The following is a 21593-nucleotide window of genomic DNA, read 5'->3' as shown; positions in this document are numbered from 1 at the left end:
CTCCCCTCCTTACCTCTCTCTTCCCACTCTTTCCTCACTCTCTCCCTTCATTTCTTCTTCCTTACTTTTCCATCCCCTCCTTCCAGCCTTTCAGTCTTCCCTTTCTTTTTTCTCATCAGTTCCTGGTACTCATGGAACTACTTAAAACTAACTTTAGCAGTGGTATCAATCCTTAAACATCAATTTCCGAGGTGGAGAGACAGATTGATAGACCCCTTATTTATTAGATAATGTTATATCATGATAGTAACATTGTTGAAAAATTTAGGTTTTGTGACAGGGTCCCTCACTGGCTTGGAGTTCACTTAGTAGGCTAATCTGGCTGCCCAGGAAGCCGCAGGAATGCATTTGTCTTTATTTCCCAAGCACAGGGATTAAAAAGACTAACCATAACACCTGGTAAATTACACTAATCCTGGGAATTGAATTCAGATCCTTCTGCTTGCAATACAAGCATGTAACTGAGTGAGCCATCTCCCCTGTCCTTTTTTACTTTTAAAAGTAAATTTAAGACAGACAGACCAAAGCAAATGTACTTTGGAACTTCTTTGACCTTAGATCCAAGAGAATTCTTTTGTTAAAATTTTCTGTCATGGAAAAATTAGAATCTATAAAAAAACTAAAAAGGGCAGTGAAAGACATACATATTTCTCCTTTATGTATCTTTAAACACATTATCAATATTTGTATTTACTAAGGTTTAAATTGGGTCGTGCATACTTTTCTTGTTGGTACAGTCATTCAGTGTGCAGTTCAATACATGATCAATGACCTCAGGATCAACTAAAAGTTACATTATGAGTCTTCAGGCTATTCGTAGTCAATCTTTTGGGTTTCTTGTGACTCTTTTTCATAGTATATCGCCCACAGCCTCAGATTTACCCAGAGGAGACAACTGAATGTTGTGTTATGTAACAAAGTGGTCAAACTGTGTCTGTTCAGTTAATCCTATGTGTCTATGTGTTCTGCTTCTTCAAATGTCACAGGCTCGTCAGATCAATTGTTATTTTACATGGAAAGACTGTATTGTTAACTCAAGATAATATTGTATCTCTTCAGCGAATAGCATATTTTCTTAGGAAATATCCCAGAGCTATTAGTCCATGTTGAATTAAAGCCACTTCTGTGTAGAACTTAATACTACATGTAAGGGAATAATTTACACTTTGTTGTTCTTAACAGCAATAATTTCTTCTATCACTGAATACTTTTCATTGAAACATTTCCTTTTCCTGCTTCTTGGTACAGTGGAGAAAAACAGAGAAGGAGATGTTGTCCTTTCTGTGACTAAGTCTGATGACTTATCTCACTCCTCTGGAGGCAAAGAAGCCTAAGGAGTTAAATCAGACTTGAGTCTTAGCATTGACAGATTCTCCTGGGTTGAATTATCTTCAATGTTCGGGATAAAAGTTTGACTCCATGGGCACAGAAGCTTATGCTCATTGCTTTCTTCTTATTCCACTCAGTCTGTGGAGGAAAAAGTAACTGTGGTACATGTGAAAGGTGATAAACCTAAGCTGATGAAGTACATTCCCAGACTGGGACTTTGGAGAGACTGAGGGATGGAGGATTAGGGAGGAAGTTGCAGAAAGGCTGTTCTCATTGTTTATGAATAAGTAAAATGATTAAATCTTTAATCTAAAAGAAAGCAATTATTGGGTTAGAGAAGTGGCTCAGTGGATAATGTGCTTGACATGTAAGAATGAGGACTGGAGTGTGACTCCACAGAACCCATGAAAATGTTGAGTGTGTGATGGAAGATTTTCATCTACAGCTCAAAAGGCAGAGGCCGGGAGATCAAGGAACATGCATTCCACCCATAGCAACTGAACTGGAGAGTTTTGGGTTCTACTAAAAATCCTTTCTTCATTGCTTTGGTGAATGAATGAAGTGAACAAAGGGAGTTTCTGTGGGACAATGGTCTGTACCCTGTCAATTGTATTTTAAATAATCACTGATTGGCCAATAGCTAGGCAGGAAGTACAGGTGGGGCAGCAAGAACAGGAGAATTCTGGGAAGAGGAAAGGTTCATTCTGCAGTTGCCATCCAGATATAGAGGAAGCAAGATGTGACTGCCTTGCTGAAAAAGGTACCAAGCCATGTGGCTGACACAGATAAGAATTATGGGCTAATATAAGTTATAAGAGTTAATAAGAAATCTGAGATAAAAGGCCAACTAGTTTATGATTAATGTAATGTGTGTTTGTTTGGGACTGAACAGCTGCAGGACTGGAGGGGACAGAAACCTCAGTCAACATTAAGTTAGTCTCTGGCCCCCAAACACACACATGCACGTGCATTTGCATACCTTTAAACACAGGGACACACCCACCCCACTCCAGGAAAAAAAAAGAAGAAAATCACCACATTGCAAGACAAAGTCAAAAATTCACCAAAAATCATATTCAGAATGGTACTGATGGATATAGATACTCTTTGTTTTACTGAGTACTCCTATAATTTTTTCAGTAGTTTTGCTTCACTAAATGATAACACATATGAAAGAAAATATTAAAATTTGTTTCAAAGAAATTATATTTATGTTCATGCCAGACAATTGCTTCTGTGTGATGTAAGGTGGTTGGTCTGAGCTCTGGGTCAGGATGCTACTGAAGCATTTTTGTTTTCTTTCCTGATATCTAGTTGCATTTAAAATGTATTAACTTTTTAAAATAAAAACTTTAAAAATTTTAGATATAGAAAATATTACATATATTATTAGATATAAAATATTAGATATATAAAATATGAGAAATAGAAATACATCATCCTCCCCTTTCCTCTCTCTATCCCTTCCTCTTTATTCCCATTTAGTATCATGGCATCTTTTTCTTTAACTGGTATTATAACATGCACACACACATGTGTATAAATGCATAAATAAATAAATACAGCCTACTGGGTCCATTAATTGTGCTTTCATGTATGACTTCAGGGATGGGCAGTTTGTATTGGATAACCAGTTAGGAACCTCACCCTGGCAAAGACTAATTCTCCTGCTATTTGCATTTCTTACTTGCTTGTTGTTCTTTGTCTAGGGGTGGAGCCCTGTGAAGTTTCTATTTTCACTTTAGTGCATCTACTGGTATTGCCATTGTTCATGTCTCATAAGTTCTAATTCTAGAACCAATGATTAAAGAAATCAAAAGAAGTAAAAGGGATAAGCCTAAATCTCAAATACTGTTTATCTCCTGTAGAGAATTTTATACATATTTATTAAACATATACATCCTATTTCCTATGTTTAATCTTTTTAATAACTTGCTCATTGGTTTTAAATATTTTTGTTGAAGTCCTCATTTGATGAATTCTCACTAGAAGGTAATGAAGTCACTTGATGGTAGCATCTAGATTTCTTCTTCAAAGTGTATTGAGTTTCTTCACTGTCTGAATCCTCCAGATAGAAGATATCTAATAGTATATAAGTTTTCAAATAAAAAGTACAAAGTTCCTACTGTAATGTAGAGGCAACAACTTAGATGTGGATATTAAATGATGTGATTTCTTTATATAATTTCTACTGTTCAATTCTGAATTTCCTCATGTAGAGTATTGTTGGAAGATGTTGAATCACATTGTGAATCCCAAGTTTGCATTTGCATTAATTAAATAAAATTAACATTGGGACAGGAGGTTGTGTTAGCAACTAGTTGACAGAAAGTAATCATAGAACACCAGAGAGCATCTGGAAGAGATCTACAGATAGGAAGTAGTAGGGGAAGATTGGAGTGGCACAGGGTTTTCTTCTGTATTGGTGAAACAGAAGCCCAGGTCTTTTAGAGACAACAGCAAGGAAGGAAGGTCAGCAAGTTGAGATCTAGCCTCTCTGAGATTTTAAGTTTTTACCCCAACCTTTGAATCTTGAATCTTATAATAAAATGACATTTAGTTAAAGGTATCTTTAGTGACAGTGATAGAGCCGGTGCCTATGGGAACAGAATTCCCGCCAGGATGTGACCTGAACTGTCAGGCAGGAAGCAGCCTGGTAACTGTGAACTTGCAATTGCTGGCAAATAGCAGTAGATTAAGGCACAGCCATTGTGCTGAAGTTAAAACCGAGTATTGACAGAAGAGTGTCTGATTCTGTAGACTGTGGCAAGGGTTGATTGAGAGGACTCATCAACAGTGCTCTGACATGGCTTGGCAGCTTTTTTTGGGGGGAGGGGAAATATTAGGTCTATCCCAGGGTCTCTGCTTTTGAAACTTTTTGAAATTGTGACCTATTGTTCTTGGTAGCAGATTTAAAGTTATATATGACTAGGATTCAAGGAGATAAACACTGCAATTAAGATATATATGTAACATTCCAAGAAGAGAATAATGAGAAGGCCATATTCTTTCCCAAAATGAAGGCATTTCTATGAGTTCTTGATGGGCCACATGAAAAATGATGAACAAATATTTTAGGTAGAAGATCTAAGAAGTCATATATTATCCTTATTCATCATTATTATACTGTTTTTATAACTCTACTGTAGCACAAGCTCATAATATATACTATGTATCTTAATATAGTAACTTCTTATGCTTGTTGACTTCCTTAAGACAAGGATTATGACTACCCATTTCCATGTACTATCTATAATGTGAGGCACACTGCATGACACATAGAATATAATTTTGGTTATTTTGCTGTAGTAGCAACTGCCAAAAGCATAAATTGCAGGAGACACAAATTCCGTTCAGGAAATAGTGGTGGTATTAATATGTCCAAGTCACTGTAGCACCAAGCAAAGCCTGGGAAGGTCATGAATGTACTAGTAAAAATTGGAACTCAGTCAATGTAGTTATTGATTAATCATTAGAAATCTTTAACCAAGGGAAACAGAACACTTCATAAAAGCAGAAAAAATTATGAGCACATGAACACATAAATGTAATTTTCTATTTTATTAAATTGTTATTTTATTAAATTTAATGATCTATTGGATCAATTTACAAAGATCTTTTTTTTACAACCTTTAATATAAAAATTTAATGTGGGATTCTCCTCTGTATGTTGTGAATATCATTGGTTAATAAAGGCAGAGCTATAGGGTAACAGAGCTAGACAGGGAAAACTATACTGAATGGTGAGAGAAAGGAGGCAGAGTGAGGGAGAAGCCATGGAGCCTCTGCTGGAGACAGATATGCTAAATGGTAGGCTATGACCAGTTGGTTTTACACAGATTACTAAAAATGGGTTAAATTCAGTTGTAAGAGTTAGTCAATAAGAAGCAGGGGCTAATGGTCCAAGCAGTGATTTAAATAATATGGTTTCTGTGTGATTATTTTGGTTCTGGGCAGCCAGGACGAAAAAGCAGCTTTCCTTCAACGATAACTCAAAGTGCTCTCTATGTTGCTTTAATTTGTATCAAAATCTCAGGCTCAGGCTAAATTGTGGGTATCCAAATACAGTGCTAATTTTTTTTTAAAATGTAGGACAAGTATAATGAATGAGAGTGCACCAATCTAAATTAAACTCTAATTAGGATGCCAGGAGTAAGGGATAACATGCACTTTTACAATGGTGTCCAAGGTGCAATTTAATTACACCCCTTACTCATATCAGACTATGGTGGCAATAATTTTCCTCCTGCTCTCTAAATCTATCAGGTGTTCTCAAGGTGCCCATAACAAACAAAGCTAAAATGCACCTGTGAAAAATCTATCACAGTTTTTCTCAAGCCAAAAACAAGTTTTCTGTCTTACTGTTTTGGATCTTAAAGAGAAAGGAGTTGGGGAAAGTTTCCTTTTCTAAAATATGCTACATAACTTGATTCTATTTTGGGGAGAGAAGATGCTCCTATATATTCCAAGGTTATTCACATTTTGGTAGCTCTATTTCTGCACCCATTCCGTGACTGTGACATTTTTAAGCATCTCTGCATTCCGAGATGATAGGACAATTTTATAAATATTAGGGTCAAAAATCAGAAAACCTCCCACACAAGCAAGCATAAAATGAGGAATGGCTATTTATTTATTTATTTAGAACAAAATTGATTATAGAGAACAAGTTATATTTTCTCAAAGCATGTGTTCACATTCATTCTCAGTAAATAGTAATTAGAATTATTAACTTTTCTCATAAGCAAGTTACTTGTCGTATTTGTAAAGAACATGACTGCTAATAATATAAAGGATTTCTGAGATCTGCTAGTGTAGAAGGACAGAAAAAGTATTGCTTGAATACAAGAATTCATGTTTGTCTTATGTAAACAAGACCTGAAACCCTGAGAATTTGGATTCTAGATAGCATTCCTAACATGAAGATACACACACACACACACACACACACACACACACACACACACACACACACAATTTCATGGTAATAGATGTACATGCAATAATCAAGACCAAGTTCAAACTCCTCAGTAATGTAAGCACTGAATGTAGAGTCTTTACAGAATTTGGTTATTCGACTGTGAGCGAAGAACTCTTATTGTGCATTGGTGAGCAGATTCCATTTTTGTAAAAGTTGAGCAAAGGATTGAAATTATTTTATATGGAAAGACATTCAAGGAGCTTACAATCATAGTATTGCTGACCAAAGGTCATGCAAAGGCAGCAATTAGGTTTGGTATTTTAAACTGACTTTTAATCAGCTGTGATGTTTACTCTTTTAAATTTAGTGCTTTCATATGTTAATCATGTAATTAGAATAGATTTTAAACAGGTTCCTCTTGGTCATCAAACTTTTCTCCATATATTCCTAGACTGAGTCAGACTCTCTAGAAGAACTATACTCTAGAGTCAGCTAAATACTGCAGGAACAGGGGGAGTTGTATTCCTTAGTAGTGTAGTCATAGGTACATTGCCCTCACCCAAGCAAATAACCCCAACCCATGCTTATGTACACAATCCTAATAAAAGTTATGGGCCACAGATTTTAAAAAGCATGTATGTAAGGATAATAGGGAAGAAAAAGAAATTTGGTAGAAGGGGGACTGTGATAAGAGGGGATGATGAGAAAGACTGATGAAAATATTATATATATAAAACCCTGTCTCTAAAAAGCAAAAAATAATGTGTATATATATGTGTGTGTGTGTGTGTGTGTATACAGTATATGTTTGAAATTGTAAAAGGAAGAGTAGTGTTCAAAAATACATACTTAAATATAATATACTAATTTAAAAGCACTAACTTTCCAAATATTTGAAAATGATTACATAGCATCTTTAAAATATAGGATTGATGCTTGATTTTTTTATTAGTTCCATTGCTGTTGCTTGATAAAATATCCTGATAAAAACCAAATTAATAAAGAATGAGTCTGTTTTGATAGGAAGTGATATGGCTGGGCGAAGAAGGAATAGAAGGTCGGAGGAGACATGGTTCAGTCTCTTTTCAGCTGAGGAGCTAGCAAGGTAAGAGTTGTCTGTGCCTTTCTTTCTCTTTCAGATCTTTCAACATTTGCACTGATATTTGGCTCCAGGTTTTTATTAGTAAAACCAATTAGAACTCATGAAACACCTGATTAATACTGTCGAGTAACTCTTGACTTACTTATGAGTTGAGGGAATATCCTCTTTTTTAAACTGGTATTTACATCTTGTATCTTTTCCTATTTGAGTCTGTGTGCATTCATTATTGAGCTTTGAGAATTTGTTTTAAAAATGCCATGACTTCAAATTTTTTATCTTATATATAATTTCAAATATTTTCTCCAGTTGTGTGGCTTGTTTTACAATTCTTAATTATGTTTTAAAGAGCATGTGACCAATTTGGATGAAATATGGCTCTTTAAAGTATATCTTACTTCTGTTGCTTTGGCTGAGATGTCATAGCTTAGCCAATTATGTCTTGTATAAACTTTGTAGGTTTTTGTTCTTCCATTTATGCATGTTGTATGTTATGCATTAACTTTAGTAAATTTTAGAATGTATGGAAATTTGATAATTTTTACAATGTAGATTTCCAGAAGTTTGAGCAGTCTGTGTTGAAAAACTCTTTTCTTCATACAATTGAGGAAAACAATTAGGGATACATGTGTGCGGTATCTTTAGACTTTCTATTCTTTCTATGAAATCCAGTGACTCTTTTGAGGACAATGTAGATACATCTTACTTAAGCTTCAGAGTAACTCCCAAAGTCAGAACCTTCTGAACGTCTATTCAAGGATTAATTTATTTGATCTGCCTTAAATATATTTTCTTTCTATATCACTTTACAATTAACATTCTAAATATATACATGTAAAGAAAGAAAGACTTTTCTGAAATTTTGAATTCTGAATGAGAAAAATCGTTTGTGGGAAAGATACTGCAAGGTAGAGATTTGTTTCAAAGAGGGGTGCATGTTCTCTTTCCATACCATTTTCTTTTTTTTTTTTTTTTGGAAGTAAATTTTATTAAATTATAAAAGTTTCCATTTCTGCCCCTCCTCCCACCACCCTCCCACTCCCCCCACTCCCTCTCCTCCTCCCTCTTCATCCCTTAGGGCAGTAAGGGTTTCCTGCCCTGTGGGAAGTTCAAGTTCCTCCCCCCTCCCTCCAGGTCCAGGAAGGTGAGTATTCAAACAGACTGGATCCCCAAAATCCAGTATATACAGAGGAAACAGGTCCCAGTATCATAGTCAATGGCTTTTCAGAAAGACTTCGGGCCAGCCACATTCAGAGAATCCAGCCAAATTCCGAGAATCTGGTTAGATCATGTCCTCATTCAGTCCCAGTCCAACTGGCCTTGGTAAACTCTCATTAGATCCGTTCCCTTGTATCAGTGGGTGATAGCATCCCTCGCAGTCCTGATTTCGTTTTTTATGTTCTTCCTCCTTCTGCTCCTCATTTGGACCTTGGGGAGCTCAGTCCGGTGCTCCAATGTGGGTCTCCGTCTGTATCGCCGTCCTTCGCCAGATGAAGGATCTATGGTGATAAGCAAAATATACATCAGTATGGTTATGGGCCACGGCCGGTTCAGGCACCCTCTCCTCTGTCCAGAGAACAATCTGGGGGATCTCTCCTTGGACCTGGGATCCCATATATAATCAAGTCTCCTGTAAACCCTAAAATGACTCCCTTAGTTGAAATATATTCTTCCCTGATCCCATATTCATCCTTCCTCCCTCCCCCCTCCATCCCAGGCCACTGAGCTTTCCCCATTCCTCCCCTACTCCCTTCTCTCTAACCCTCTCCCCTTCCATCAACCCTCCCACCCCCCCCATGCACCCAAGGTTAGCTGGGACTCTTGTCTATTTCCTACCTCCTGTCGGATAGCTAAATAATCTTCATCAGGTTCATCTTCTTATTTAGCTTCTCTAGGATCACGAATAATAGGCTCAAAGACCTTTAATTATGGTTAGAATCCACTTATGAGTGAATACATACCGTGTTCCTCTTTTTGGGTCTGGCTTACCTCACTCAGTAAAGCATTTTCTATTTCCATCCATTTGCATGCAAAATTCAAGATGTCATTGTTTTTTACCGCTGAGTAAAACTCTAATGTGTATATGTTCCACACCTTTTTTAACCATTCTTCTATTGAGGGGCACCTAGGCTGTTTCCAGGTTCTGGCTATTACAAATAGTGCTGCTATGAACATAGTAGAACAAATGCTTTTGTAGTATGTTAGGGAACCTCTAGGGTATATTCCCAAGAGTGGAATTGCTGGGTCCTGAGGGAGGTTGACTCCCAGTTTCCTGAGAAACCGCCACACTGATTTCCACAGTGGCTGCACGAGTTTGCATTCCCACCAACAATGGATGAGTGTTCCCCTCACCCCACATCCTCTCCAGCATAGGCTATCCTTGGTGTTTTTGACTTTAGCTATTCTGACAGGTGTAAGACGGTATCTCAAAGTGGTTTTGATTTGCATTTCCCTGATCACTAAGAAGGTTGAGCATGACCTTAAGTGTCTTCTGGCCATTTGAAGTTCATCTGTTGTGAATTCTCTGTTAAGTTCAGTAACCCATTTTTTAATTGGGTTAATTAGAGTTTTAGTGTCTAGTTTCTTGAGTTCTTTGTATATTTTGGAGATCAGACCTTTGTCTGATGAGGGGTTGGTGAAGATCTTCTCCCAGTCAGAAGGCAGCCTTTTTGACCTACTGACAGTGTCCTTTGCTTTACAGAAGCTTCTCAGTTTCAGTAGATCCCATTTTTTCATTGTTTCTCTTATTGTCTGTGCTACTGGGGTCCTACTTAGGAAGAGGCCTCCTGTGCCTATATCTTGTAGACTACTTCCGACTTTCTCTTCTATCAGGTTCAAAGTGGACGGATTAATGTTGATGTCTTTAATCCATTTGGACTTGATTTTTGTGCATGGTGATAGATATGGATCTACTTTCATTTTTTTACAGGTTGACATCCAGTTATGCCAGCACCATTTGTTAAATATGTTTTCCTTCTTCCATTGTATACCTTTAGCTCCCTTGTCGAAAATTAGGTGTTCATAAGTTTGTGGGTTAATATCTGGGTCTTCTATTCGATTCCGTTGGTCGACTTCTCTGTTCTTATGCCAATACCAAGCTGTTTTCAATACTGTAGCTCTATAATAGAGTTTGAAGTCAGGGATGGTAATGCCTCCAGAAGTTCTTTTATTGTATAAGATTGTTTTGGCTATCCTGGGTTTTTTGTTTTGCCATATAAACTTGATTATTGTTCTCTCAAGGTCTGTGAAGAAGTTTGATGGGGTTTTGATGGGGATTGCATTGAATCTATAGATTGCTTTTGGTAGAATTGCCATTTTTACTATGTTGATTCTCCCAATCCAAGAGCAGGGGAGGTCTTTCCATTTTTTGGTATCCTCCTCAATTTCTTTCTTCAAAGACTTAAAGTTCTTGTCAAATAGGTCTTTCACTTCCTTGGTTAGAGTAACCCCAAGATATTTTATGCTATTTGTGGCTATCATGAAAGGTGATGTTTCTCTGATTTCCCTCTCTGCTTCTTTATCCTTTGTGTATAGGAGGGCCACTGATTTTTTGGAGTTGATCTTGTATCCTGCCACGTTACTAAAGGTGTTTATCAGCTGTAGGAGTTCTTTGGTAGAGTTTTTGGGGTCACTTATGTAAACTATCATATCGTCAGCAAATAATGAAAGTTTAACTTCATCCTTTCCAATACGAATCCCCTTGATCTCCTTATGTTGTCTTATTGCTATTGCTAGAACTTCAAGCACTATATTGAAGAGGTATGGAGAGAGTGGACAGCCTTGTCGCGTTCCTGATTTTAGTGGAAAGGCTTTGAGTTTCTCTCCATTCAGTTTGATGTTAGCTGTCGGCTTGCTGTTTATTGCTTTTATTATATTTAGGTATGATCCTTGTATCCCCAGTCTCTCCAACACCTTTATCATAAATGGGTGTTGAATTTTCTCAAATGCTTTTTCAGCATCCAATGAAATGATCATATGGTTTTTTTCTTTCAGTTTATTTATATAATGGATTACATTGATAGATTTGCGTATGTTGAACCATCCCTGCATCTCTGGGATGAAGCCTACTTGATCATAATGGATAATTTTTCTAATGTGTTCTTGGATTCGGTTTGCCAGTATTTTATTGAGAATTTTCGCGTCGATGTTCATGAGTGAGATTGGCCTGTAATTCTCTTTCTTGGTTGTGTCTTTGTGTGGTTTTGGTATTAGGGTAACTGTAGCTTCATAAAAGGAGTTAGGCAATGACTCTTCTGTTTCTATATTGTGGAATACATTAAGGAGTATAGGTATTAGCTCTTCCTGGAAGTTCTGGTAGAATTCTGCATTGAAACAATCTGGTCCTGGGCTTTTTTTGGTAGGGAGATTTTTGATAACAGCTTCTAATTCTTCTCGACTAACAGGTCTATTTAGATTGTTCACCTGTTCTTGGTTAAACTTTGGTATATGGTACTTATCTAAAAAAATGTCCATTTCTTTTACATTTTCCAACTTTGTGGCATATAAACTTTCATAGTAAGATCTAATGATTCTCTGAATTTCCTCTGTGTCTGTGGTTATGTCCCCCTTTTCATTTCTGGTCTTATTAATTTGCATGTTCTCTCTCTGCCATTTGATTAATTTGGATAGGGGTTTGTCAATCTTGTTGATTTTCTCCAAGAACAAGCTTTTTGATTCATTGATTCTTTGGATTGTTTTCTGTGTTTCTATTTTGTTGATTTCAGCCCTCAGTTTGATTATTTCCAGTCTTCTAGACCTCCTGGGTGAATCAGCTTCTTTTTTTTCTAGATCTTTCAGGTGTGCTGTTAAGTCTCCAATGTGTGCTTTCTCCGCTTTCTTTAATTGGGCACTTAGTGCTATGAACCTTCCTCTTAGCACTGCTTTCATAGTGTCCCATAGGTTTGAGTATGTTGTGTCTTTGTTTTCATTAAATTCAAGGAAGAGTTTAATTTCTTTCTTTATTTCTTCCTTGACCCAGGGGTGATTTAGTAGTTGACTGTTCAGCTTCCATGAGTTTGTTGGCTTCCTGGGGGAAGCATTGTTGTTGAATTCTAATTTTAGTCCATGGTGATCTGACAAGACACAGGTGGTTGCTAATGTTTTTTTGTATCTGTGGAAGTTTGCTTTGTTACCGAGTATGTGGTCAATTTTTGAGAAGGTTCCATGAGCTGCAGAGAAAAAGGTATATTCTTTCCTATTTGGGTGGAGTGTTCTATAGATGTCTGTTAAGTCCATTTGATTCAATACCTCCAATAAATCTCTCAATTCTCTGTTTGGTTTCTGTCTGATTGACCTGTCCATTGGTGAGAGAGGAGTGTTGAAGTCTCCTACTATTAGTGTGTATGGTTTGGTGACTGCCTTGAGTTCTAGAAGAGTTTCTTTTACATATGTGGGTGCCTTTATATTAGGAGCATAGATATTCAGGATTGAGACTTCCTCCTGATGAATTGTTCCGGTTATGAGTATGAAATGTCCATCTCCATTTCTTCTGATTGATTTTAGTTTGAAGTCGATTTTGTTAGATATTAGAATGGCCACACCCGCTTGTTTCTTAGGTCCATTTGCTTGGAAAACCTTTTCCCAACCCTTTACTCTGAGTAGGTGTCTGTCTTTGTGGTTGAGGTGTGTTTCTTGTAAACAGCAGAATGTTGGATCCTGTTTTCGTATCCAATCTCTAAGTCTGTGCCTCTTTATAGGTGAATTGAGTCCATTGATATTAAGTGATATTAATGACCAGTGGTTGTTGACTCCGGTCATTTTTTTTTTTTTAGGTAGTAGAGTGTATGTGTTTTTCTTCTTTGATTTGTGCTTATGAATGGTTGCTACATGTTCGAGTTATTGTAGGCCGTGTTGGGAATGTTGGATTCCTTCGGTAGTGATTTTCCTTCTAATATTCTCTGTAAGGCTGTATTAGTAGCTACGTATTGTTTAAATTTGTTTTTATCCTGGAATATTTTGTTTTCTCCATTGATAGTGAACAATAGCTTGGCTGGGTATAGTAGTCTGGGTTTGCATCCATGGTCTCTTAGTTTCTGCAGTACCTCTATCCAGGATCTTCTGGCTTTCATGGTTTCCATAGAGAAATCCGGTATAAGCCTGATAGGTTTACCTTTATAAGTTACTTGACCTTTTTCCTTTGCAGCTCTTAAAATTTTTTCTTTAATATGTATGTTTTGTGTTTTGATTATTATATGGCGAGGGGATGTTTGTTTCTGATCCAGTCTATTCGGTGTTCTGTATGCTTCTTGAACCTTCATAGGAATATCGTTCTTTAGGTTGGGAAAGTTTTCTTCTATAATTTTGTTGAATATATTTTCTGGGCCTTTGATCTGCAGTTCTTCTCCTTCTTCAATCCCTATTATTCTTAGATTTGGTTTTTTTATTGTGTCCCAGATTTCCTGTATGTTTTGTGAAGAGATTTTGTTGGATTTGCCATTTTTTTTTTTGACCAGAGCATTTATTTTCTCTATGGTATCTTCAGATTCCGAGATTCATTCTTCTATCTCTTGTATTCTATTGTTTATGCTTGATTCTGTAGTCTCCGTTCGTTTACCTAGGTTTTCCATATCCAGCCGGTTCTCGGTTTGTGTTTTCTTCATTTCCTCCATTTCAGTTTTCAATTCTTGCACTGTTTCCTTTACTTGTTTGATTGTTTTTTCTTGGTTTCTCAGGGTCTCATTCACGGATTTACTTATTTCTTCATACTTTTTGTTATATTTCTCATCTATTTCTATACTCATTTCTTCAAACTTTTTGTTATATTTCTCATCCAATTCTTTAAGGGAGTTATTCATATCCTGTTTAAGGGACTCTGTTGCTTTCATAATGGCACTTTTTTCCAGTTCTTCTGGGTTAAGGTCTTCAAGTCCTTCTGTTGTAGGGTCCTTGGGATCTGGTGTTTTCATGTTGTTTTTCAGATTGTTGGATGAGGTCTTGCCTTGGTGTCTGCCCATCTCTTACTTCAAATGTTCTCTATTGGAACTTCTGTTACCGGGTCAGGTTCCCTTCTTGGGCAGGGACTTCACTGACAGAATGCCCACCTTTCCTCAGGCAGGCTATTGAAGCACAGGCACTCCCTCTTTCCGGGATGCGCCTACAGCCATCTGTAGCAAGGCAGCTGAGCTGGGGAAATTTTATGGCCCCAGGGGGAAGGGAGAAATATAGGAAATCCTACCTGGATGGGAGCTAGGATGGCAGGTGGGAGGGGGTAGCCAGCACTGCAGGGCGACCTGGGGGTCTATAGGGTCGGGGAACACCCAAGCTCCTCCTCACTGGGACCCTGCCATGGCCCGAAGCAAGCTCACCCCTCCGATGGCCCTCTGCTAGAAGTCAGGGCCCCTGCTGGTCAGGAATGTGGCTGAGCTGGCACCTGGTCCACCTGTCCTCAGGGAGGCCTTTAAGACCCAGGAACTGCCTCGAGCCGGGCTGCGCCTACAGCCCAGGCCCAGATCGCAAGGCAGCTGAGCTGGGGACATTTTATGGCCCCAGGGGGAAGGGAGAAATATAGGAAATCCTACCTGGATGGGAGCTGGGATGGCAGGCGGGAGGGGGTAGCCAGCACTGCAGGGCGACCTGGGGGTCTATGGGGTTGGGGAACACCCAAGCTCCTCCTCACCGGGACCCTGCCATGGCCCGAAGCAAGCTCACCCCACCGATGGCCCACTGCTAGAAGTCAGGGCCCCTGCTGGATGGCAGCTGGGATGGCAGACGGGAGGGGGTAGCCAGCACTCCATACCATTTTCTTGATCTATTTGTGTCCTTTATTTTTTTCTCAGAGCTTCTCCATCCCATTTTCAATTTTCAGATCTTGTATATCCACTGCAAAATTTCTGGTATCTGTGACAGTGGCCATGAAATAATGCCATTCAATTTTGTCATCATTTTGAAATACAGTTTGTCAAGTTTCGAATGCATGGGCTTATTTTAAGCTGGCAAAGGAATTTTTACATATTCTTTGCTTTTTTTCCTCTTCAAAGTTGAATCTCCTCTGTTTGATGTTTACTCTTTTCATTCCTGTTTTAAAAAAATCTAGGCATGTAGGGTGCCATATATCTTCATAGTGGAAATACTGAATGGATGCTGGAGAGATTTCATTTTGAACTTTAAATTAGATTTCAGATTTCACAGGAGACAGAAGATTTGAAGAAGTGGAACCCATTAAAGATAGACATGTTTTGTAGGTGAGTTATCTGCAATTTTAACTATCACAAGATAATTACAAAGGATGCTCAGAGTGGTGAAACAGGATAAGCTCTTTGCTTTGGTAAGTGGCTGTGAAATCAAGGAAGAGGTGTTAAAAACGTGGTACTAGAGAATGATGTTAAAAGCTTAATGATAATTAATAGATCAAAATATAGTCAGTAGAATAAACAGGAATTAATTTCCTCAACAGGGATTTTCTAGATGAAAATTTCCCTTTGTGAGCCTAGGCTTTAGCAGCTGAGCCATTAGATCCATGGCCAAACATTAGGCAAAGTTTGAGGAACTCTGCAGAAGATGGAGAGGTAGGATTGTATAAACCAGAAGGGTCAATGACACCAGGACAACTTGGTCCACTGGATCACCTAAGCAGGGTTCACACATGCTTAGAGAAGTTGAGGTGACAATCAAGGACCCTGTATGAGTCTGAGCTAGGTCTTCCTTCCGCATATATGTTATGACTGTGTCACTTGGTATTCTTGTGGGACTTCGACCAGTGGAAATGGAAATATCTCTGACTCTTTTGCCTGCTTGTAGTACTATTTTCCTCATACTGGATTGCCTTATTCAGCCTTGATATGAGGGTTTATGCCTAGTCTTATTGCATCTTGTTATGTCACGTTTGGTTGATATTACTGGGAGGACTGCTCTTTTCTGAAGGGAAAAGGACAAGCAGTGAATCTGGAAAAGAGAGGTGAGAGAGAAAAGAAACTTGGAGTGAGGGAGCAGAGGCTGAATTAGGATATATTGTGTGAGAGAATGGTGTAGGAGGTCCTTCTGTCTTTGTGTTGCTTTCATTGGTTAATAAAGAAACTACTTTGGGCCTATTGATAGGGTAGAACTTAGGTAGGCAGGAAGACAGAACTAAATGCTAAGAGAAAAAAGGGCAAGGAAGAGAGACCCCATGGATCCACTGGAGACAGATGCTGGAAAGTTTACCTGGTAAGCCACTGCCATGTGGCACTACACAGATTAATAGAAATGGGTCAAATTAAGATATAAGAATTAGCAAATAAGAAACTAGAACTAATGGGCCAAGCAGTAATTTAATTAATACAGTTTCTGTGTGGTTATTTTGGGGCTAAGCAAGCTGGGCAGCCGGGACAAACTGAGTGGCTTTCCTGTAACAAGAGAATAATAGAGAGAGAGAGAAATAAAAAAAATTCCCTCTGTACTTCGTACAATGTTCTCAAAATCAGAAAATTTAAACTATTATAATTATGTTGACAAAAAGTAGAATATGTGCAGATAAGTCAGGTAATATTGAATATAACCCTTAAATCTATAATCAAGCTGCATTTCAAAGATTACAGGCAACTGCAGATTATAGCTGGCTAATTCATAGCAAACCATGGAAGGGATTATGTTTATGACAGTTCCATGTGTTTTTATTCATTGAATTATTTTTTTCCTTAGAAGTATCAATGGTGATGATACTTTCTCTTTGGTTATTTGTTTCTTGAAACATCATAACAACCTCCTGCACAAAATAAAATACAACAGAATTTAAGAGAACAAAGGAAAAAAAAGAAATAAAGAAAAAATCAATCTTGTCATGGAAGGTATAATGTGACACAGTGAGTCATGTAGTAAATTCTTTATCCATATGTCTTTACTGGTCTGGTTTGAGGCCTCTGTTTTCTACTATACTATCAATGCTGGGCCCTCACTGGAGCTACTCTTGATTATTCTACTGTTACCTTTTGTTGTGGAAATCCTGAAGACTTGGGTGCTTTGGATCTGCAGGACAAATCTCTCCATATGCTCCAGTAGATCATAGATGGAGTGGATATTGGGGTGGACCAACATAAAACCCAGGTAGTGAGAGGGTTGGTCAGCCCACTAGCTCTCTTTTGTCCTTACCACCAGGATGAACTTTCCTGCATTGTCCTGGCAAGTTCACTTCTTGCAGCAATGAGCAAGGGGCAGGGCTAGTTCTCCTGCTTTCATGTCCTCAGGATCAGATCTCCCACCCTTCACCTTCAGGGTCAGCTCTTCTGTGTTGCCCAGGCATGGCACAGAGGCCACTCTACCGAGTGCTGCAGTTGATGAGGGACAAGACCAGTTCTTCTGTTCATATGACCTCAAAGTCAGTTCCCCCACTTGGCTCAGGAGTTGCTTTCTCTCCCTCCCATGCTGCCACAAGACAGAAGAGTAATTGGGACAGCTTTCCTAAGCTTACAATGTCAGGTCTGGCTCACCCACACTGCCACCAATAGGTTGGCTCTATTGTGTTGTCCAGGTAAGGTGCAGGGCCTGCTCTCCTAAGTGCTGTAGCTGGTTTCACACAGGGACAGCTCTCCTTCTCTTATGATCTCAGGGCCAACTCTCCCACCTCCCTCAGACATTGATTGGTTAGGAGGTGGAGAACAATTTATATTTTAGTGTCATGGATGATTTTGTTTATAAAAAGTAGAATGTATGTGCCTGCTCTTAAACAGACCTGAGTTCAATTCTTAATACTCATAACTAACTATAACTCCAGTTCCTGGAGACTGGATATGCATTTCTGTCCTCTTCACATATCTGCACTCATTGTTTATTACCCTACACCCTGCAAACAAATGGATGCTTAAGATGAACTTAACAAAGTATAATGCCGTGCCAGCGCGGGCTGGAACCAAGAATCTCGGCAGAGGGTGTCCAGGTTGAATGAATGCACAGAGCACAAGGTTGAGGTGGAACAGCTTCTTTATTGTTTGCTGGGGCTAGCTTTTATACCAAGGCACCAAATGTGGAGGGTGCTGCAAAGGGACTGTAACCTGACCCCAGCAGGGATCAAGGAACGGTCACCGGTCACCGTGCACTCAAAATTCCTTCCCCAACTCCAGGAGCAGAAGGAATTTATTATGTTTTCTTTGCAGATAAGCACCTCAAATGGGGGCAGGGATATGTAACTCGGGGCTGCGTATGAAGATGAAGGGTTAAAGAATCAAACATTAAAAAAAAAACCAACAAGGTAAATCAAAAGAAAATGTCTTAAAATGCACTTTTATTTGTTGGGATTTTATGTGTAGGGTAAAAGTGCCAGCCAAAGAAACCATCCCTGACCCTGTAACCATAGCTAGTAAAAGAAACTGACCCTGGCCCTAAAACAAGAGTCAGTGAAAGAAACACACCCTGACTCTGAAACCCAAGTCAATGAAATAAACACTTTAACCCTGAACCCAGAACAAAAGAAGCACACTCAGACTCTGAAACCAAAGCCAAAAAAAAAAAAAGAAAAGAAAAAGAAAACCAACACTTTGACCCTGGAACCAGAACCAGTGAACAATGAACAAAATACATCCTGGCCCCCAAACTAAAACCAAAAAGCCAAAAAGAGCCAGGCAAAGAAGCATAGTTTGCCCTGACACCCGAGCTGACTCTGTCCCTGACCAACTGAACATGAACCCAACCAATCCCTGAGCATGAAATCTAGTACCTTGACCCTGAACCTTGAACCAGGAAAAGAAACACACCCTGGATCTGAAAGCAGAGACAATAAAAGAAACACTTAAGCCCTAAATCCAGAGCTAGGGAACAAATACACCTTGACTCTGAAACAAAAGAAACACACTTTGGCTTTAGAACCAGAGCCAGGGAAAGAAATGTACCTTAGCCCTGAAAATAGAGCCAAAAACCTAAAAAGGACCAGTAAAAGAAATACAATTTGACCTTGAAACCAACTGTGCCCACGAACAACTAAACCAAACAATCCCCGAGCAGGGAAACTAACTAGTCCCTGGGCAGAAAATCTCTCTGGGAGAACTCCACCCCTAAGAAACCCTATATAAACCCCTTTGCCTATTCAGTTGCTGACTGTCCTTTACCATCCTGGCAGAGGCAGCCACTTTCCTGGGTTCCTCCTTCCCAAATAACTCTCCTCTCTCTCTCTCTCTCTCTCTCTCTCTCTCTCTCTCTCTCTCTCTCTCTCTCTGAGACATGGTTTCTCTGTGTAGCTTTCTGAGCACGTCCTGAAACTTGCTCTGTAAACCAGGCTGGCCTCAAACTCATAGTGATAGGCCTGTCTCTGCCTCCCAAGTGCTGGGATTAAAGGCCTGCACCACCATCACTTAGCAAATCTTTTTCTTAGAAGAGTATTGGGTAAAGATCTTCTTTCACCAGGGTGAAACAGGAAAACCTTTGCTGAGATGTTTCCTTAGGGGAACTGAGCAGAAACAAAACAAAACAAAACAAACAAACAAACAAACAACAAAAACCCACCCAAAACTAAACCAGATAAAGCAGTTACATTTGCTGAGAGACTCCCTTAGGAGCAGAACAGGAAATGCAATTTTTCTCCTGAGCTAGAAGAGATTGCTACATTTCTGCAGGGGTTTCCACTTTTGCAGAGTGAAGCAGGAGTAATATCTTGGACTGGTGTAAAGGGATGTTTCTCTCCCCAGATACTTGTTCTCAAATACTCTGTGGTGGCTTCCTAAATGATTGACTTGGAGACTTAACAGTTCTTATCAATGCTTGGCCAATAACTCAGGCTTATTACTAGCTTACTCTTACATTTAAGTTAACCCATATTTCTATTTATGCTTTGCCACGTGATGACTTAGTACCTTTTCTCAGTATAGCATGCCTATCTTGCTCTCTTTGTGTTAACTGGAAATTGACTCTGCCCTTCCTTTTCCCAGAGTCCTCCTAGTTTGGTTCTTGTACTTAATCTTTTCTGGGCCAGCTATTGTTCAATCAGCTTTTTATTAGCAAATGAGAGTAATATATATTCATAATGAAGAAAAGGGTTATTCCACAGCAGGCCAGAGCTGAGCAGATCAGAGCAGAAGAAACAGATAGTGTTGGATTCCCATGTTGCGATGACATCTATTAGAAGCCCCATGTTGAGGGCTATCTGTCAGGCTCATACATTCCAGGGTAGGACCCTGTGGATTAGAAATGTTAGGAAGAAAAAACAGATACAAGAGAAAAAGACAGACACAGAATAGTCAGGAAGGCAACCCAGTAAATACTGAATTCATCTGTATTCATGTTATATATGATTTATATATGCCAACCCAAAACGTTGGAAGCAAAAGACTGATTTACCATGATACAAAGAGCAAGCAGAGTAAAGAAATTACCTCTTCAATACCAGAAACCTCAAGTAATTATACCCTAAGTTAAGTATTCTATTATTTAGGCAGGACGTGCAGTGACCACACCTTAGGCCAAGCATCCTGTAGACAGTCACACCCTGGGTCAAATCTCCTGTCATAACCTTGAAGGAGCAAGAATAGGCCCTGAATTCTCTGACCTCTGGTCATATTCATGCATGGATCCATATTCATGCATTCCAACAGGACAGTCTGCGAGGATGTTTCCTTAAGGTAATTGAGCAGAGGTCAGCTGTAAGAGTTCTCTCTAGAAAAGAAGCAGGATTATACATATTGAGGGGAGATCATCCCCTATCACACCCCAGCCTCAGGAATAACCTAACTTCTCAACAAGTCAAGATACCTTTCCCTCCAGAGCTGTCCTATTGCAGCTCCATGTATAACCTGACTTCCTGACAAGTCAGGATACCTTTCCCTTCAGAGCTGTAGCACTCAAATTATGATTATCTGTCAATAAACAATCTTCTTGGATCATTTTGTATCATGCACAACAATTTTGGGCAAGGTATAAGAATTATGATCGAAATTATTTCAAACGTATTTCATTCTTATCCGAGTGAGTTTGATCATACTAAAGATCTACATAAGGAAACTGTCAAATCAATCATAGATTACTAAAAACTGTGGAGAGAGTGCTACACTTTAAGAATGATTGAAGATTCCTGGAGTGCTTATGTAAAAGTTGTAGACCTCAGTCAGTTTTCACCTAATATTAAAATATCAAGATATTTCAAACATCAGATGCTTAGTGTTTACAATGGATTTATGTCAACCATGGTGAGAAAGCCAGTGTGAGTATTTGCTGCTGAAAAAGAAATCCCCATTGTAAAGATGGAGAGGATATTTTGTTTCCAGTCACTGCCATTGATCACATGCTCTAAATGACTTAACCAGGTGGTTAACCCATACCTGCTAGGATGGAAAGAGTCATGGTTTTACT

Source organism: Myodes glareolus, chromosome 9 (assembly GCF_982192425.1).
Source record: "Myodes glareolus chromosome 9, mMyoGla1.1, whole genome shotgun sequence".
Classification (NCBI taxonomy): Eukaryota; Metazoa; Chordata; class Mammalia; order Rodentia; family Cricetidae; genus Myodes; species Myodes glareolus.
This window is presented reverse-complemented; position numbering follows the sequence as displayed.